Raw genomic sequence first — 6000 nt, 5'->3', positions numbered from 1 at the left:
CATTTGTCTTGCATTTCTTCCTTCCTGAGTGACACTGTATACATTTCTAATTATATCCCCCTTCTTGTGAATGGTCTAGTGAACCTTGATAATCAGTAAGACCCACAGATCAGTAACATTGGCACCACCTGGACTGTTACAGATAGCTCAGTGGCTAAGAGCATTAGCTGCTCTAGAAAAGGGTCTAGATTCAGTTCCCAGAACCCATATGGTAGCTTAGAATTGTCTACAACTCCAGTTCCAGAACATCCCTATTCTGGTCTCCATGAACACCAAACATGTATGTGGTACACATGTATTCAAGCATGCACTAATACACATAAAATAAAAATAAATTGTAAAAAAAAAAAAAATGTAAGCCCCAAACTCAACCTAAGTCGTAGTAAATCAGAATCTGCATTTTCAAAAGCTCCAGGTGGTTGGTGATGTCATTAAAAAAGAAGAAGAAGAAGAAGATGTGCATTCACTTCCATTCTGCACGGAGGAAAAAACAGGTAGTACAGCAGTGCAAGCTACCCTCTTAGCCAGGGGGACAAGGGGACATGTCTTAGTCACTGTGAAGTGGCACCAGGACCAAGGCAACTCTTATGAAAGAAAGCATTTCATAGGGCTAGCTCATTATTATCATGAGAAGATGCATAAAGGCATGGCACATGGCACTGGAAAAACAGCCAAAAGCTTTACATCCTGACCCACAGGCAGCAGGCAGAGACAGACACTGGGCCTGCTGTGGGCTTTTGAAACCCAAAGCCCACCCCCAGGAACAAACCTCCTCCAACATGGACACATCTACTCCAACAAGGCCACACCTCCTAATCCTTCCCAAACAGTTCATCAACTGGGGACTGAGCATGCAAGTATACGAGCCTATGGGGGCCGTTCTCATTCAAACCCCCACAGCCAATGAAGAAGTATTAACTTGCAAGCAATGGCTTAGGGATTAGTAGTAGCTGTTGGAAAGAAGGGTTGAGGCCTCCTGCTTGGAAGAAGTACCCAGGTCTGACTAAGGATAGCAACCCTGAGTGTAGGGAAGCCGTCCTGAATGTTCATCATACTTTCATCTTTGCTTCAGAAGCCATTGAGATGGAATGGCTAAAAAGATGCCAAAGATGTAAAGCCTGAAGACCTGCACTGTCACTGCCCTACCCAGGCTTCCTTCCCTTCAGTAGATAACTTACTTTAGGGTGAACCATGGATGGAACATGTGATGAGTATCACACCATTTTAATGGTGCAGCAAAGTTACTGTGAACTATTTTTAAAGTCATACCAAGAACTTTTAGGGAGCCCGAGTGGGTGAGTGTATGTACATGTTCCTCAGGAGTTGTTACATCTAGTTTTATGGAGATGATCTCTCATTGGCATCTAGGACTTTTGAAGTAGTCTAGGCTGACTGGCCAGAGAGCCCCAGGGATTCTCTGTCCCTGCCTCCCCAGCAATGGAATAACAAATGTGTGCCACCACATCTGGAATTTTATGTTGATATTAGGGATCAGACTCGGGCCCTTATGCTGAAGAGGTAAGCACTTTACTATCTCCCTAGGCCCCCTTATAAGTTTGTTCATTTGGTGTTTTGGGGTTTTTTGTTTGGTTGGTTTTTGACACATTCTATGTCCCAGACTAGTTCTGGGCTCACTGCAATCCTCCTGCTTCGGCTGTGGCTACACATGTGCACTGCCACATCTGACCATATTTTAAAATATTCTGAAGTCAGAATAAAAGCAATTGTCTTGGTGTTAGGCTCTGTGCACGCACTGCCTAAGCATCTTTATAAGCGAGGGGTATTCCATAAGTATCATAATTGGTCTGAAAGTTTACTTCATGTAAGGAAATCACTCCCCATCTTTTTATTCCCAAGTACTTAAGGGAGAGGAAAAGGCCATGCATATGACGCTGTCATAAAACACTACCCACCCAGTACAGCTACAACTGCTCACTTCTAGTATCTCGGGAAATTGAGAGATAATGAAAAAAAGAGTTCAAAATCTGTAGTCTGTCACATCACCTCTAGGCCTTGTCCAAATCCATACCTCAACAATTCCTTCTGCTTAAAACAATAATTCTAGTCACTTCTGCCTCTTGATCTTGCTTGCTCAGTGTCCATGAGAGCACTTAGATGGGACTATAAAAAGACTTTCTTAGAATTCTCATCATAATGATCACATAGGAAAGTTAGAAAGGAGAGCAAATGTCAGGTCAGTCACAGACTCTAGGAAAGAAAGCAAAAGCAGCTGCCACAACCAGCTCTTACATAGGCCCTGCTCACAACAGTGTTTTAGTTTCTGATTGGAATTACCAAGCTTTCTTCTTGAGACAAAATGAAGCTGAGAAGCCTCACAACATAGAAATCTAATGTGCATACAGACCAAGTGGGCAGGGACAGAGGTCTCAGTTTCTCCCAACAGACCTGTAAAAAAGTCAGGCTGAGTCCCTGGTGCCAGGGAAGCCCCTGTTGCGGTCAGTGCAGCTCAGCACTTTGGCGCCTTCTCTTCATGAACACAAGACTGGAGACTGGTGTCAAAGCCACAGTCCAAAAAGGGCCGTTAAGGTCCATGGTACACCAGTAAAACAACGAACAATAGGAGTAGAGAGGAGCCGGCCACAGTGGCCCACGCCTTTAATCCTGGCCCTCGGGAGGCAGAGCCAGGCGGATCTCTGTGAGTTTGAGGCCAGCCTGGGCTACAGAGCGAGTTCCAGGACAGGCACCAAAACTACACGGAGAAACGCTGTCTTGAAAGAGTAGAAAGGAAAGCTGGGCCTACTGGCCCATGCCCTTAATCCTAGTGCTCAAGAGGCAGAGGCAGGCAAATCTCTGAGAATTCGAGGCCAGCCTGGTTTACAAAGTGAGTTCTGGGACAGCCAGAGCCGTTACAGAGAAACCCTGTCTTGGAACCCCCCAACACACACACACACACACACACACAAAATGATTAGTAATGGGTCCCAAAATGCAGTTAGATAGAAGATGAAGTGCTGACGTGTTAATGCTGCAGCACGTAGTAGGACAACAACACTACACACTAAGCATTTCAAAAGAAAGAAAAGAGGATTTTGACTATTTCCCACACAAACGAGCACATCTGAAAATGATGGAGACGCTCATGATTTGACTGGATGCTAACACACTTATAGCCAAGTGTCACACTGTGTAGTCCATAAGCACGGCTGCTTATTTTGTGCCTACTACAACTGTAAAAGGAGGGCATTTTGTCGTGAGGTTTCTCCTGAACCCCTGAAGAATCACACCAAAGCCTCCCTCTGCCAGCCCACTCCCACGCCCCACTCCCAAGTGCAGAGGCCCCATGCTCAGAGATTTGCACCAGCTGTGGGCTGAGAACTTTCCCTTGTTCTGGTGTCAATGATTCTGATGTTAGAAACAGTTAAATTCATGTCTCTGAATTTAATTCTATTCTGAATTTTCTTTTTCTTTCCTTGGAAGATAAAATAATTGATTCCAATGAAACACAAGTCACTTATCAGGAACCATGTGTTGCTAACCCGACATAACTCTCCCTTTAGGGGGAAGTTGCTTCATCAGTTGTTTTTTACTTAGAAGACAAAATTATTTTTACTACTGGCCTCACACCAAATTAATTACGATTGTGAACTAGCCCCATATCTGCAACTTCTACCGTGCTCTCCTTATTCCTCTAGTAAAATACACACAGAATTCCAAAGACAAAGACTCTCTACTTGAAATTATCTGTTGCAATCAACTTCTCTGAGAGATTTAGGTATTCCCAGAAAAGATCATTCAAATGAGGAGTTATCTAGGGGTCTCTTTTGTTCAGCCCAAGGCCCATTAATATAGAACATAGTGAAACATGCTAGAGAAAACATTAACCACTGTGTGGGAAAATCTGCAGGCTTTGGGCCCGTTTTCTGATGCTGCATGTCTTAAGCCATAGTACTATGCTGAGTTTCATGGTGGATAACAACTCCCTCCCCCTCCACTTAAAAGACCACCATTACTGAAAATCCAGACATAAGAAAACTGCTACTAGCAAATTTTCCTCATATTTCTAAACCAAACATCTTTGCTTAAGAGCTACTTCTGGATTCTCACATGCAGAGCACCTTCTGGATGACTAGTGACTCGGGAGGTAATTCACTGAGTTAAGGGTTATCAAACTATAAATTCCCAAGGCCAAGTTCACTCCATATCAGCAAAGGAAGGAAGCTCATTAGCTGAAGGGTTGGGGAAATGCCTGAGAACTGATGAGGTCAAGGGGAAAGGGTCTCGGATATGTCTGTCTTGATCTGCAGAAGATACATACCTAGTAACAACTGCCATCAAAATTCTGGACAATAAAACATTGCACAAACTCAAAACAAATACAGACTTGACAATTATTCCAAAGTTAAATCGGCTCATTCAACTTAGGAGTCTGTCTCACAGTTTTGCAGAAATAGAAAACCAAAGGTTTCTCTGCTTAAAAATCCAGAGAAAACAACAGAACAATTAACTTGGGAAATGCTCTAACAAATCCTTAGAGAGTTACTTAGATAATTTCTCAATACTAGTAGGCAATTCCACTCCTAGGCATTTATTCAAGCAAAACAAAAACACAAAGGCTTCACAAGAACCATGTCTCAAAGTCCATAACTACATCATTCATAATCTCACCAAAGAGGAAAGCACCCCTAAACAGTCATTGGAGGCTGGATGTCTGTAAGTGAACTACTATGCACCTACAAAAAGGAATGAACTACTAACATAGCAGCATGGACAAAGTCTAAAAACCCCAGCTAAGAGTGTACACACAGAGGATCACATGCCGTACGATTCTGTTTATATGAAATGTCCAGGCAGGGCAAATATGCAAAGATGGAATTCATGGTTGTCATGGGGCTAGGGATAGAAAGCATTGACCGCTATTGGACACAAGAAGAACCAGTCAGGGGTAATGAAGCTGTCCTAAAACCAGGTAGTGGTGGTGGGTGCAAAGCCCTATACAGTCACTAAAGTCCCTTAATGGTTACAGTTAAAGTGAAGGAATTAAGATACGTAGATTTCAGCTCAAGAATCAGTTGTTGCACACAGTTGTTCGCCATAACCCAAATAAAGTCCAACTCTCTCTAGCATCTTAAAGATGAACCTTGCTCCACATCCCTTCCCACTGCAGTGCTCTCCTCCCCATGCCCCTCCATAAGGCACCACTTTTCCTTCCTCCCCAAAATCCAGTGCTGTTTCCCACTGCTCCGGGCTTTTACACAGCTGAAACACCTTCTATCCTCCTCCTTCAAGAAGGTAGGAGCAGGACAGCCTAATGGAGGCCCCAGCACTCACCTGCTGCTCCACAGGGGCGGCACCAAAGCCGCAGGTGTTCCTGCCGCACAGTGAGATGAGCAACAGGGAGGGGCTACAGGAAATCACCAGGAGGAAAGGGGACTCTGTAAGAGCCACCGATAGAGAAACAAAATACCCTGGCCTTTGCCATTCCAGAGCTGGGGTGGGAGCATCCCCTCACAGAGAGAGAATGGAAGACAGAGTCACAGCAGACTCAACCAGCAATGATCATGGTACTCCTAGCTAGGAGTCTCCTGGGCTCTACAGGCTTGCAGGTTGACCAGTGAGAGACCTGAATTGGTTCAGGGATCTGACTCTGGACAAGGACTTCTTCAAAAGCCCTCCCGAGGCTGTAGCTAGAAGCCATCTTGAGATGGTACATATTGTCTAAATTTGGACTACTTTGGGGGTCAAAAATCCTCATGTATTCCCATCTCTGAAGCCGCTCCCCACCCCCAGATATTCCCCTGCACTGGATCAGCAGGTAGGTGCCTCACAAACCAATCTTGAAGTGACCAAGTGACTGTCACAACCCCCTAGCATGGTTCTTGTGGGACTTTTCCTAGGGAGGCTATTTTTAATAGACACAGAAAAACCAAAGAAGGGATCCCATCCAGCTACTGCTTGTGGACCCGAGTTCATTGGTGGGACTTACAGGACTGGGTGACAAAGGCAGGTGGATCACGGGGGGGGGGGGGGGGGAACAGCCAC

This window comes from Peromyscus leucopus, chromosome 7 (assembly GCF_004664715.2).
Source record: "Peromyscus leucopus breed LL Stock chromosome 7, UCI_PerLeu_2.1, whole genome shotgun sequence".
NCBI lineage: Eukaryota > Metazoa > Chordata > Mammalia > Rodentia > Cricetidae > Peromyscus > Peromyscus leucopus.
This window is presented reverse-complemented; position numbering follows the sequence as displayed.